The sequence below is a fragment of the Phalacrocorax aristotelis genome, chromosome 3 (genome assembly GCF_949628215.1).
Source record: "Phalacrocorax aristotelis chromosome 3, bGulAri2.1, whole genome shotgun sequence".
Taxonomy (NCBI): Eukaryota; Metazoa; Chordata; class Aves; order Suliformes; family Phalacrocoracidae; genus Phalacrocorax; species Phalacrocorax aristotelis.
The window spans coordinates 55244139-55258798 of NC_134278.1; positions in this window are offsets into that span (position 1 = coordinate 55244139).

A 14660-nucleotide genomic window follows, 5' to 3' on the forward strand; every position below is an offset into this window, starting at 1 on the left:
CCTACTCACGCTCTCAGGGACCCAGCTTGAAATAAATAAGTTTTTTTAAAAAAGTGCTAAGCATCTTCTTCCAGACACTCAGGCCTTTTGGGACAGTCAACATTACTGACTGCTTTTCAAGACCTTGTGTAGAGCCTTGGCTGTCCTTAGCACAGTACCTTTACACTGCCCAGACCGACAGCAAACCTGAAACCACGAGCATCAGGGTACTTTGGGCACCTTTCCTTCTCCAAGGAGCTGCCAGCTTTGCATACTGCTGCTACAGCTCCTACAGTTTAGTACTTGGCTAAGCACAACTGAGCAGGGAACATGCAGATTCCCTGTTTTGATCAACAAAGGGTTGCAATAGTAAAATACAGGGAAAAATAAAAGATTCCATAAATATAACAGATTTCAAAGCTATGGAAAATATGCTGGGTCTACAAGGAAGCTTAGGAAATATCTGATATTCCTGGGTTTTACACTACAGTTTCTAACATTATAAACCGACACTATGATAAAATCAAAGAGCTGCTGTGGGTATAAAGAGGGACGGAGACTGTTGTTTTGGTGTATCCCTGTTGTAAATACAGAGTCAGAAATTGTCCATGGACTACTCTTCCCACAAAGAAAGCAAGATGCTGAAACTGGCCACGTGCTCCTGTTCCATACTGGAAAAACTCCTCCTAGCCCAAACTGGCTTCCAGCTTTCAAAAGGATGTTTTAGGAAAAAAAAACCTATTGGCACTCAGATAATTCCCTTTGCTTTTACAGCCATGTCCCCTAGCTAAGCACGTACACTGTGGTTAGAGTACAACAGTTTCATAGTCCAGTTTTGCCTCCAGGTCATACAGGCAGAGGTAATTCCGTTGACCTTGCTGTGACTCAGCTTGGCCATTCATGTACTTGGTCTTCCTTACCTGGCCTAATGTCACTGTGAAATTTAAAACATGCCTTCTGTTTCTGACAAAAATACAAGTTATTATTATTTTCTAGTGCATTTGCACCTAATTGATGGTGAATTTGCTACACCAATCTGCCTTTCTGATGCTCAGAAACATCCAGCAAGTGACTGTTCAGAAGCCGTTCCCACAGGAGCAGGCTGTTTACACAGAATCACAGAATGGTTAGAAGGGACCTCTGGAAATCACCTCGTCCAACCCCCCTGCTTGAGCAGGGACACCCAGAGCAGGGGGCACAGGAATGCATCCAGGCAGGTTTTGAATGTCTCCAGGGAAGGAAACTCCACAGCCTCCCTGGGCAGCCTGTGCCACTGCTCTGGCACCCTCACAGGGAAGAAGTTTCTCCTCATATTCGGGTGGAACTTCCTGTGATCTAACTTGTGCCCATTGCCCCTTGTCCTGTCATTGGGCACCACTGAAAAGTGTCTGGCCCCATCCTCTTGACACCTACCCTTTAGATATTTAGAAGCATCGATAAGATTTCTGCCCCCCATCCCCCCCCCCCCGCCAGCCCCAGTCTTCTCCAGGCTGAATAAACCAGGTTCTCTCAGCCTTTCCTCAAAGGAGAGATGCTCCAGTCCCCTGACCATCTTTGTAGCTCTCCGCTGGACTCTCTCCAGTAGTTCCCTGTCCTTCTTGAACGGGGGAGCCCAGAACTGGACACAGTACTGCAGATGTGGCCTCACTAGGGTGGAGTAGAGGGGGAGGATAACCTCTTTCGACCTGCTGGCCACACTCCTTTTAATGCAGCCCATGAGACCATTGGCCTTCTTGGCCAAAGGGCACAGTGCTGGCTCAGGGTCAGCTTGCTGTCCCCCAGCACTCCCAGGTTCTTCTCAGTGGAGCCGCTTTCCAGCAGGTCAACCCCCAGCCTGTACTGGTGCATGGGGCTGTTCCCCCCCAGGTGCAGGACCTTGCACTTGCTCTTATTGAATTTCATGATGTTCCCCTCAGCCCAGCTCTCCAGCCTGTCCAGGTCTCGCTGGATGGCAGCACAGCCTTCTGGTGTATCAGCCACTCCTCCCAGTTTTGTATCATCAGCAAACTTGCTGCGGGTACACTCTGTCACTTCGTCCAGGTCATTGATGAATATGTTGAACATGACTGGACCCAGCACAGATACCTGGGGAGCACCACTAGTTACGGGCCTCCATCCAGACTCTGTCCTGGTGATCATGACTCTCTGAGCTCTGCCATTCAGCCAGTTCTCAATCCACCTCACTGTCCACTCATCTAACCCACACTTCCTAAGCTTACCTATGAGGATGTCATGGGAGACGGTGTCAAAAGCCTTGCTGAAGTCAAGGTAGACAATATCCGCGGCTTTCCCTTCATCTACCCAGCCAGTCATGCCATCATTTTGTCTCTGTACCCTCTAAGAAATACCCATACCTGCCCAGGCAGCACAGGCTGTGCGTTACAAACCTGTCACTAGAGCAGGTATGGCAGAGAGAGAACTGATAATGCCAAATGTCTATAGGATTTCAAAGAAGGAAAATCACAGAAAACTCCATTGAGATCTGTTAAATGCAAAAAAACCACCTCTAACTCAGTGACTGAGCTCAGAGGCTGGGAGAATACCATATACTGTCACTCAGGTCTTACACTCTTCCCTAGTCACCTGCTGCAGGCCACTGATAGTGGCAACATACTGGACTATCTTGTGTCTGACCCAGTAAGGCTATTCTCAGGTTATTATTATAGCAAACGTAGAAATCTCCTTAAGGCTATTAAACATTTGTCTCGAAATACCTAGCATATGGTGCCAACACACTCTGCCCCTCAACAGCCGTAAGAGCATCTCAAGCTGCAGCTTGCAGAATCAGCAACATCCTGAAGGCTTTTTGAGTATTTTATTCAGTTAGGACAATCCTATCCTCAGTGACTAAACATTTGGTTAATGCCTTCTTTTCAATGACGTTTGTTGAGAGCACATTACATTTCCAATGTGGAATGAAAGCTCATTTGCCACTTGTTATTTTGGCCATAGGGACCGAAGTTAAAGTTTGCGCAGGAGGCAGATGTCGGCTGGATAACAGCTGGATCGTTTGGGATGGAGCAGATACAGACCAGCTCCATCAACAACTGCTTCCCAGGCGCAAACGCGCCTTCTCGAGTTTTGAAAAGATGTGGAATTTTTTGTATTAAAAGTAATATTGGGTTTGGCTGTTATCTGAGCTCCACTGGAAAAAAAAATCTCTTTTAACTCTATTTGAAATTATGTCAAGAAATTTATCAGCGTCCCTTTCCACTTGAACCTTTTGAAGTGAGGCAAGAGAGGAAGTAACCTTTAAAAAAACAGGAAGCCTTGAGCATTATTTAGGAAAGAGCAGTAGGCAAAATAAGTATCTGTGTACCTGAGACACTTGATTAGATTGTATTCCTTATGCTCTATAATTTTTCTTCTAATCTCCCTTCCTCACCTTTCCTTCCACATGCATTAAGTAAAAATTTAGTATAAATGTTTCTAAGAAGTAGAGCTCTGACAGATGTTCAAGTGATAAATATTTGCAGTCAGGGTAATTTCCAAACCAGTGTCATTTTGTTGATATAGGGTCTTTCTGTATTTTGTATTTTTGTGCAAACACATAACTCTGGGAAATAAATTTGTCTTAATCAAAGCAAAATATAATTAAAAGGATTGTAGCCAAAACTGCTGGTGTTGCTTCTGAATGTCACAGAAATGGGATTTCAAGCAAGGCATGCTGCTTTTCAAATGTACTTACAATATAAAAAATAGATTGAAAATTTCTATGTTTGAAATGATATATATAATGGCAAGCATGCATGCTACTTTAATTTACTGCAAAAACTAGCAAAGCAGAAAGGAGAAGAATTATATAGCTAAAGTAGACAAAGACAAACATTGAATGATATGAGAAGGTAGAAGACTGCTTTTTAGTACCAGTGCTTTAAAGCCAGGAAGACTTAACAACTTGCACATGGAGGAATTGCTGAAACACACCCACGTATTAGGGGATGGGATCACTGCTGTGGTGCACTTCCCAGGGCACTTCCAGGCCAGCCAAGCTACAAATAATGCAAAAAGGACGGTGCCTTTACATTGTCATTCTTTCACCTTTTTTCTTAAATTTATTCTTGAAAGAAACGGGGTGGGAAAGAGAGCAACATATGTTTGTGGTCTTCCTTATAAGAAATAATTCACCCCTGCCTAGAGGGCTTTTTTTTCATTGATTTTAACCCTCCAGACTTCTGGTTCTAGGTTAAGCAGGAGTGATTTACACCAGCTAAGACCTGGGCGGAGAAATTTTACCTAAGCCGCTGGCTGAAACCTCCTGTGGACCTTGTTCATCACTGCACTGGAACTGAAACGGTAAGGAGCCTTCCTTTCCAACTTTTTAAGTTTTAAAAATCTCTCTTCCTTTGGGTCTCTTTACTTCTGAAAAAGCAACCACTGGCGGATTCAGGCTGTGGGGAAAAGAAAATGTGTTCCTCACCTTTTCTTTGCCAAAGTGCTTGCATTTAAAAGTGTGTGAGGTCGCACAGGCAGAAAACCTCTATGTCTACAAGGGAAGCAATCCTGCCTCTGCTGAGGGGAGGCCTCCCAGGTAATGGAAATGAATTTAAATCATCTCAGAAGTCTAGAAAAGTCTGCATTACTGGCAGCAAACAGCATATTTACTGCCTGACACATCTGAAATGCTACATGAAGTGTGGTGAGGAGAGAAGCATTGGATGACGGTGCCTGGACCCTCAGCAGGCACCATGTTACCAAAAGCAGGAGAGAGGAAACTGTTGTGGAAAGGATGATGCCAGCAGCACTCCCATCTATGACTTTCCTCTTGGCGTCCGCGCAGGGAGGGCGGGCAGGGCCCAAATTACTTTGCAGACTTTGGATGGCAGGGGAAAAACAACAGGAGTGGTGAGTTCTCCAGTTTTCATTACAGGGCCCCATGTTACTGTAAGAGAAAGGCAACTCCTCAGAGGAGCTATGGGCAGGCTCCCTCCAGCCCTCCCTCCGCCTGAGGCCAGAGACAGAGCAAGGGGAGCTGTGGCTCCCTCAAGGCAGGCAGCGGGAGACAATCCCCCTCCTCCCAGGTTTGCCAGTCCCCGGCCCCATTGTTTTTCCTGGGCCATGGTTGCTTCTGGGGCTGTCCTGCCTCACCCCGGGGCCACAGTGCTTTTCTTCCTCTCCCTGTCACCCTCCATCTGCCGCCCTCCTCAGTGTCACTCCCAGTCACCTCTAATCCATTGGCATTCCCCAATCTCTTGAGCAACAGTATAACCTCTGAGAAAGAAAAAGAAAATGACTGTTTTATTTGGGAACCTGCTATTATTTTAATGAAGGAGTCTATCTTGCTGTGCAGTCGCATGTAGGGCCAAGGACTGCACCCTCTGGTGGGTATCTTACCGAAAGGGGAAGAGTATTCACATTCCTTCAAGCAATGTTTTTTCCAGGCCTTCACCTATCCCGTAGTCCTGAGGGTGCTGGGAAATTAAGAATATTTTATTAATAATATCTACAGCACAGCTGTGCTTATAGGTCATATCCTATGCTGGGGCTACACACACATACTTAGCCAACACTTAGAGTCCAAAAGACAAAACAGAGCAAAACAGGACACGAGACCCACTGTTCTAGCAGGTCTAGAAAGGACGCACCGCTACTTCTCCAGTGCCGAGCTGTGCTCCCCTGCCTGGGCATGCCATGCTCGCCGCTTTTCCTGTGGGAAGGGGAGCATTAGAGGAATGCCTTGGGGGGGCCAAGATAAGCGTTTGTAAATCCTGATCAGCTTAGCTGTTCCTAGTTTGGGGTGAAGTTGTCAAAAATTGGGAGGAAGGAAAATCTACTCCTTGTATCTTGTTAATCGAAAAGAGAGAATGTGTTTTGTGACTCAGTTCTCAGATTAATTTGATTTTTTCTGTCTTGTGAGGACCTAGAGCTTTCAGTAGCCTCCTGGAAATAACCTCTAAGTATGATGGTATTTGTAAAGACCACTTCCCTTATTTTCTTTTCTTTCCCTTCTTTGAGAGGAAAATCTTGTGGTGTTTGTTTGCAATGCAGAGATTATTTGTCCACACAAGTTAAATCTTGGAATGTACCCAGCACTTGTTCAGTACAGGATTTTTGCACACATGCAATCGATGAAGTATTTTCAAAATAGCCTCCCTTTATTTTAGGCTCCTTGATCACATTAAAGTAGAATAACATCATGATGTAAGTACAGGGCACCAATTCTAAATTAAACACATTCTACCCAGGTGTTCCCATTTGCACCTTTATTTGTCCTGCAAGTCAGCCTGCTAAAAATTGGAAGTGTTCAAGTCACAGCAATGCCAGAGGATTTTCTAGCCCCAGATCAAGAGCCAACACTGTTTCGGTAGAGATTTAGTGTCCCGTCCCCCCCACGTTAGTGAGTGGAAGTGGAGATATTTCCAGAATAATATTGTAATGGTGTCATTAAGAGTGAAAGCACTGAATTAATCTGAGGATGATGGTAAACCTAAATTTTGTTCTTGTTGACATTCAGGCAGTGAAAGCACTGCTTTGTTTTTTTTTTTTCTTTTTTTTTCAGAATTAGACAAAGAAAACAAAACATTTCAAGTTGACAGTGCAATTGTTATCCTAGCTACTACCACACCTCCACTCCTTTCCTCTGAATGAAGAGTGGTTTCTGAAATTAAGTAACAAACTAATAGTGGGCTATGGGGGAGACAGACCTCTCGGAGATGTACGGTGACAGGTACAGAGGTAACAGCCACAAGCTACAGCAGGGGAATTTATACCCACACATGGAAAAAACAGGGAAACAGATGTCTCAGTGAGAGGCCACGTGCTAGAACCAGGGACCAGGCAGGATGTGGCTTCTCCAACCCTAAAGATTTGCAACACTTCACTGGACAGGGTCCCAGGCACCCTCGGGACCTCGAAGTACCTTTGAAGTTGGCTCTGGTTTGAACAGGAGGTTGGATTACATGACCTCTGGAGTAATCTAAATTTTTCTAGGATTCAGTGGAAATTTGGATCCCCATTTCTTTTAATGGCATTAAATTCCCATCCTGCTCCCAACCAGCCCCCATGAAAGCCAAATATTTAAAATAAATATTTGCTTTTTCTTAAATGGCCTCAAACAACCCTGCTTAGCCTAGTAAGGACGTAGCACCTCTCCACTTATGGATGCCCATATTATATCTAGCTTTTATCTTTTACTAAGATGTTCAGCTTTTCTGTGCAGTACTAATTTCCTTTTGTTGTGCCTGTTTTAGGTTTTGGTGCTTCTGGGCACTACTATAGTAATGAAAATGTATTTCTGCAAGCATGGCCCAAGGGGAGGACTGAGTGTATGGCTATCTCTACCACAAGATGTTTCCTACAAATCTGCTGGTTCTTATCAGTGCTGCGGTATTTCAGCTGTAGCCCCATGGAGTGCATACGGGGCAAGAGACCCCTAAATATACAGTGCCATGGAGCAAAAATGCTCAAATGCCTGAGAATCCCTGGGGGCTGACTCTATACCTCATCGTGTGCTGCCCCTTGCGTACGTGAGGAGGACAGTCCTGCTTCTGGGATGCAATCAGCAAAACCAGCTGGCACCAAAGCACCTTCAGGATTCCCTGGAGATCATCTTTCTTCTCCTTCCCTCTGGCTTAGCGTTCCTGGTGCTGTGATCCCTGAGGATGCAGGCTGTGGCAACCAGGGCTTGTCGTGGTGGAGCCTGGCAATGCCAGTGCCAGTGTTTCAGCCTGCATTGCTCAGCCAGGTGGTTTTGCAGGGCAGGGGTGGAGCGAGGCTGCATTCACTCTGGCCTGGAAGAATCGGTCCAGAAGAAACAAAATAAGGTGCTTACAATTGATGGTGTGGTTTTGAAATCAGCACAAAAAGTTGCATTGCTGAGTAAGGGAGATCAAGGTAAGCGTATAATCTGAAGTGCTGTTTCAGCCTCTCCTGTAACAAAGAGAAACAGCCTGCCAGTGCTGGCCAGGCATACTTAAATCAGCTACACCTCAATGAAGCCAAAGCACAGAAAACAGGCTGAAAAATGTGATTAAAGATATTTATGTGTACTTGAATTTGGCTTGGGGAAACTTGCTCGGGCTGATGTTCAGACTCACAGCAATGGGCCTGCAAGGCCATTTCCACCCACCCATGATGCCACTGTCAGTATCAAAAAAATCACAAGGGCTCTGTGCCCCACTGATCTGTTGGGTGGTACCAGCCTTGGAGCCGTACCTGTATTTTCCAAATGCCTTGCAGGAGCTTTGGTTCTCCTTCAAGAACGTGGGAAAAGGGGATGCAAGGTGGGGGGAGGGGCGGGGGGAATTGCCTTGAGTTGCAGCCCGGGCACATCTGTCCTGTGGTGCTCTGCCAGGTTGCACTGGCCGCTGCCCCAAACCCGCCCAGCTTTCCTGGGAACCAGCTCGGAAAAGCAAGTTTGTACCAGATTTTCCAGAAGATGGAGCTCAAGGGTCTCCCATGTGAAATAGTAAAAGGGTTGTCTGTGCCTGGGGAATACAGGAGGATAGAAGTTGCTCCAGGGGAGCTACCTGAATCATAATTTTGTAGCAAAAGGCTTAAAATATCTTGTAGGAAGAAAAGGAAGCACTGTCCCCAAAAAAGGTGTCTAGGAATGATGCAGAAACAGTGAATTTTATTCTTAAGCAATATGGAGTGATGACTCAAATATAAATGAAAGAAAGTAGAGTTTGAGAGAGGCAGAAAAAGGTGCAAAACAAGAAGATGCCAACTGCTGAAGTAGGAACTAGAACATTAAATGACATTTTATGAAGTATCTTTGTGCCCTATGCACCCCCCTCTTATGTTTCTCACTGGCCAGAAAACTGCCTTCCCTGGGAAAAACACAGGGAAACAAGGAGAAGATTCTTATTTTCTTGGGACTGAGTCCACCACCAAAAGTCTATTTCTATAATGGCTTAAAACATCTTCCAATTGCTGCAAGAGGAATGATAGAGGAGGTAGACTGAGTCAACTCTTAAGGAGAGAAATGTGCACGTATGAATGGTCAGTGGGAATTTGCAGAGATTAACAGCTAAAGCCATCTGCACTCTGAAAAAAAATCAAACCCATACCATATATTGTGTGGGAAATCCAAGCAGTAACACAAAAATCCCTGGGGCTCCTATTAGTCAAACCACTAGATAACCATGAGAAAACAGATGAAATTATAATTACTAGCAGCTTGCTCTCTTTAGAGATCATGTTCAGGTCCATCATCAAGTCTTCTAGAATAGTTTTTGAAAGAAAAATATGAGGTAATTCTCTGTTAAGCTCTTTTGGCCTTGATAACAGCTTCCTCTGAACCCAGTCAGATTTTTATCTCACGTCTCAGCTGCCCAGTTCCATACTTAAACATACACATGCCAACCTGAGACGTTGTTGATGTAAAGCAGTAAATATTTATTTTTAAGATACTGTTATGGCATCCATATATTACATAAATTGATAAAGAGAAATTTATTTTACCTTAATTTTAACTAGATCAGACTAAATCTGAGCTAATGAAAGTTGGAGTGTATTCTGCTGCTAGAGAATATCTGAAGGCCAGATACTAAGAAATTTGAAATCTCCCAGCATTCGTTTTGCAGCTGTGAAAAATTATAGATAGATAGATAGATAGATAGATAGATAGATAGATAGATAGATAGATAGATAGATAGATAGATATAAAACCGTAATACCAAATTGGCTGCTATTACTGCCTGGGGTTAGGAAATTCCCAGGCTTACTTCAATCCTGTTTCCTTCCCACTGCTAGACTGGGAGAACACAGAAGTCTCTGATGAGTCTTCCCTCAAGGATTTCTATCCTCCAACTCCTTCCTCTTTTGGGTTTTCCCATCATAAAAGACCAGTGCACCTGCCTGGAGCCTTTTCACACAATAATTTGGGGTGCATAAGGAGATAGGCTGATGGGAAGGACATCTGAAGGGTCTACCACTGAACTACCATGTGAACTGGCATGCTGAGGAGGGTCTGCTGACCAGTCCTGCTGGAAAACCTTTGGATGGTGCTCTGGGTTAACAAGAATTTAGGGCTTCTTTCTCACTTTCACTAGGACTTTTCAAAGGTAGATGCCTAGAATTAAAGTCCAAGGTGAGCCAAGCTATATATATATTTAAGGAATTAGATGAAGAAGGGGCCACTTTAATGAATCGAGCAAGAGCCGATGATTCTGATAATTTAGTATTTGTATAGAAAACACTCAAAATTGCACTTTATTCTGGAGACCTTGTTTTCCCCTTCTTCCCTCTCTCACTTTAGGCATGTGAATAACTCTGTGTTATATGCTTTTGAATATATAAAAGACCTAAACGTACATGTATATATGCCCATACTTTGAGGACTCACCAGCCCCATCAGAAGCTGAATGAAATGAAAACAGGCCCTTGTAATAATTCTGACAATTGAAACCTGAAGCTCTGCTCTCTGAAGGCCTTTTTTTTGCAAAGAAGTGTTGCATGCATTACACTAAGTCAAGTCCAAATCTTGGGAAAAACCCCAATATGCACAAAACCCTGGGCATGCTTTGTTTGCTTGGAACCTGCCACCTCAAGATACCTTAGTCAGATTTAATTTAGGTTCTTAATCCAACCACTGTCAAAGAAAAAATTGAACAGAAAAAATCCAGGAATTAAGTTTTCTGTATCAAACCAAGCGACTGTACAAGTATGAAGGGGTAACCAAGACCATGCTTCAGGCATGCCACAATCCCACTGTGTGACGGGCCTCTCTTTTCAGCAATATTACCTGTATAATATTTTTTACTGGAAATTCCTGCCAGGTCAGCTTTGCAAGAATACCTTCTGGCTCTTAATATATATCTTTATACAGAAGTAGCTAATGGGGTGAATGAAACAGACGTCAGTTATTGCATTGCAAAGGGGAGCGCAGCCACTGCTGCTACGTAACAAAAAATATCTGAGATTAGGATAGTGAATAGCCCTCTGGAAGCACTCTTTGCTCAAGGCTGCATGCAAAGAAAGGCCAAAGTATTGACTGAGAAAACCTACCATTAGACATCCACTGCTGATGAGCAGAGGCTCTCCTTTCCTGGTCAGAAATGTTATTTTCCATATTTTTAGAACTATTTTTATGATGCACATTTATTATTGGACCTTTTATAAGCATCTGTTTGATGCAAGGTCAAATAAAGACAAATCAGTTTACTTACTTTGTAACAAATGGGTCTTATTTGACTTTGCCCTTAACCTTTTTATTCCAAAATTAGTGTTCAGATGCAAGACTTTCACCAAACTTGTTAAATTGGCTGTTGGAGGTCAATTACTGTCTGTTTATGCAGAGTTCAGTCTGCAGAAGCAGACTATTCCTGAGACACTGAACAAGCAGTGCACTTTCAGGAGCACTGGGTAAAGATAAACAAAGCTGAGAGCAAGAAAAAGTGTGAGCAGGCTTTTCCCTGCTGAAAAGCAGCTGCTAAAGTGTGGGTGGAAAGGAAAAAAAGGTAGAACAAAAGCATAATAAAATGGGATTTGGTGAATTCCTCTTATGCAACTTAATGATAAAGTGGATAAGACATATAAATGTATTACCACAGAAAAATTAAAACATCAGACTAAAATGAATTGACATTGGTAATTTAGAAAACCATTTAAATGAAGGAACCGTTGCCTTGTCTGGCTGGAAAAGGATTTGTGTCAAATATTTACACAGGGTCAGCATCCTGCCCCGGATGCGTGGAACTGAGCCTCCCCTCACACCTTACACCTGCAGAGAGAAATATATCACTGAGGAACCTTGTAGACAAAGGTAAAACCAAATTCTGCCACAGACTTGACCATCTTCACCTAGTGCTAGTGGAGAGGTATGGGTTGCATATACTTTTCCCTGAAATCCACAGGTTTTGGTTGTAGTCCAGCCGCCAAAGTGTTAATTATTTACATAAAAAAACTGGCTAATTAGAACTATTGGGGCAACTGTGTTTAAAACGGGTAAAGATAAAACATGATTCATTGCTCTGTGGGAACTTGTACCTGTAGGAGCTTACAGTTAAGCCTGATAGTAATTTCTGTTCTTTAAACACCTTTCTTTCATTTTTTTTTTCCTTCCTTTTTTTTTCAGTAAAACTTGTGTGGTTTGGTTAATGGCATCCAGATCAATGTTCTGTGCTACAGACAGACAGACAGACAGACAGACAGACAGATAGATAGATAGAAAGACTCCTAACACAAAAAATGACATGCCTTGGAATGGACATATGTAGCAACCCTCCCTGCACGGTGGACACGACAAGCTCTTCTTTCACGTGTTGTGCTCACGAACATGTGGGTCAGAAGAACAATATCTTGGACTAACTGCCTCTAAAACTACTTCAGATTTCCTGTTAGTGTGTTCAACATGATAGATAGCTTCTTCCCTTTGCAAAATGATGACCTATTTTTCTACTGTCACTGCAGAATACATTATCATAAACCATAGTTTTCACATTTATTGCTCTGGACTGTAGAATCATTATTTATAAGAAATTAAAGGTTGTCTACATGTTTTATTTTCAGCATTAAACATGACTGAAGTTTAGAATGAGCCATTTTCCATTATTAGCTTATTTTGTAGGCCAGAAGAGCTGTGTGTGGGTGTCAAAGTACAAGAGGTTTCACAGTATTCAAAATGATAGCATTTTCCAAACTATATCCAACATTATGCTTTGAAATAAGGGGAAATACCACTTCACAAGTATTTACTTTTTTCCTAAAAAATATAAAATTAAAATAACATCTGCTTTCAGGACAAAATAACTCCAGGCTAGGTCTTTAAGTTGGAAAAGACCTGAGTACTACAGCAAGATAATAATTCTGTGCTTTACAGAAAGCATTTTGAAAACACTCTCTGAAAGACGCATGGCATTTAAACTATGCATCTTCATATTCTTGAAGTATCCAAACAACCTTACCTCTGCCTCTTTTGCAAGGCCAAGCTCTTTTTCTCTCCTTCAGATATGTTTGCCTGTCATTTGGATTCATGTCCTTCCCTTGCAGGGGAAAGAGCTCTCCCACTGAATGACCTCTAGACTAGAGAGAACTTGGCTTGGAATTTGTCTTTATTTGCTGACAACTAATAGTAAAAGAAAGCCTGAAGAGTGAGTCTTGTTCTTTTCTTGTGAGGAAGCTGGGAAGGAAATATCTAACTCTTCCTGGGTAGAACTGCAAAAATACAGGCTGTACAAGTAGAGATCTTAACACTGCTAAAGGAATAAGATCTGTCCACCAGGGGTGCAAAAGGGGACTTGTGGCCTAGGTAGGGTCAGTATCCTTGTCTTTTGCTAAGCTTACCTGACATGTCTAATTAAGTAAAGGCAAGACTCTGAAGTCAAACTTTTCACAGCTAATCCCTAACTGCTAAGCTTGACACCCTGATGCCTGACTGGAGAAGTGCTGAGAAATTGTGGCTGCCAACAGAATGGAGGTGAGCCGTGCTCTGAGACAGGAGGTGGTGCATGTTGCTGAGAGCTCTGAGAAGTCACCTTTTAGACTTCTCAGTCTGAGCACCCCAGTTAATGTCTCTGTGCATCAGACTCCCAACAAGAAAGCCTGACTATCCAGCCCTTTTTCCTTGCACCTCAAAAGTGCTCTGGAAAGATAACTTGCAAAATCATTGAGATTTTGAACAAACTTATGTTGAAACTAGTAATTCAGGCCTCATATGAATAAAGATTAATGTTTCCTAAATGAAGCTGAGTTTCAACTGTTGTTCTTGTGAATACTGCCCATCCTGTGTCCTGGGCCCTGCAAAAAGCAAGGGGATCTACGAAGGTGCCGTGAAAATTCACCTCAGAGGATGCTGTGGTGGGCTGGGTGAGGTTCATGGGTTCTGTGTGCTTCCCCTCACAGTCTTAATGCTCTTCTAAGGTCATTCCTGTGCATCCCCCTCTCAGAGCCGTCACTGCTGTGCTTGGCTTTGCTTGTCCCCAGTGGTGCTCTTAGAAAAAAAATTCACCTCCTCTAGTTCAGCGAGTGCATTTTGAAGCAATGAGTCAAAGCTCGCCAGGAGGCTTCCTCTGCAGCCAAAGAGGAGGTTTTGCACAGGTGTGACATGGCATCTTTTGGAAATGCATGAACGTTCATACACATTCTACTACATTACATTACACATGCTGGCTAGAGAAGGTGCCTAACTAGCTACAAGTAGGTAGGTAAGACAATAACTCTTCTCTGTCTTCAAGGTAAGTGAGGCTTGCCTGTAGAGAGAACGCGAATAAGTGGGTTTTTTTCCCATAAATGCTATTCCTGTGAATGAATGAGTGAAGGAAACATTTCAAGATCAATCCTCTGGAGACAAAACAAGGACAAGTTAAAACCAGCCACTTCAAGGTCTCTGACAGGTACTTTTGTTCTTGGTAGCTGATGAGCTCAATATCATGAGCAGGTGAGAAAGGCAACGTGTCACCAACAGGCTTGGGCTCTCATTCACTTTTCCACTGAGCATTCCTATGGCTCTGTTTTCTGTACATTTCACCAGAAATCCAGGGCTACAGAGCAGTCCCAGACTTACTTTGGTTTTGTGAACCATGCCACTCTTGACTGTCAACATTTTTACACAGAGGCTACGAAGGTTTTTCATATGACATTTAACAAATCTCTCCTCCGGGTATTTGTAAAGTTTAAAAAGTGTTCCCAAATGTGGTTGAATAAACCCAGTAATCCTTCAAATGGATCCTGTGCATTGCAGCATGATAATTGTATCTTTGTTGTTCAGAAACTGCTGTTCATAGTCGTGTCCTGCTGTG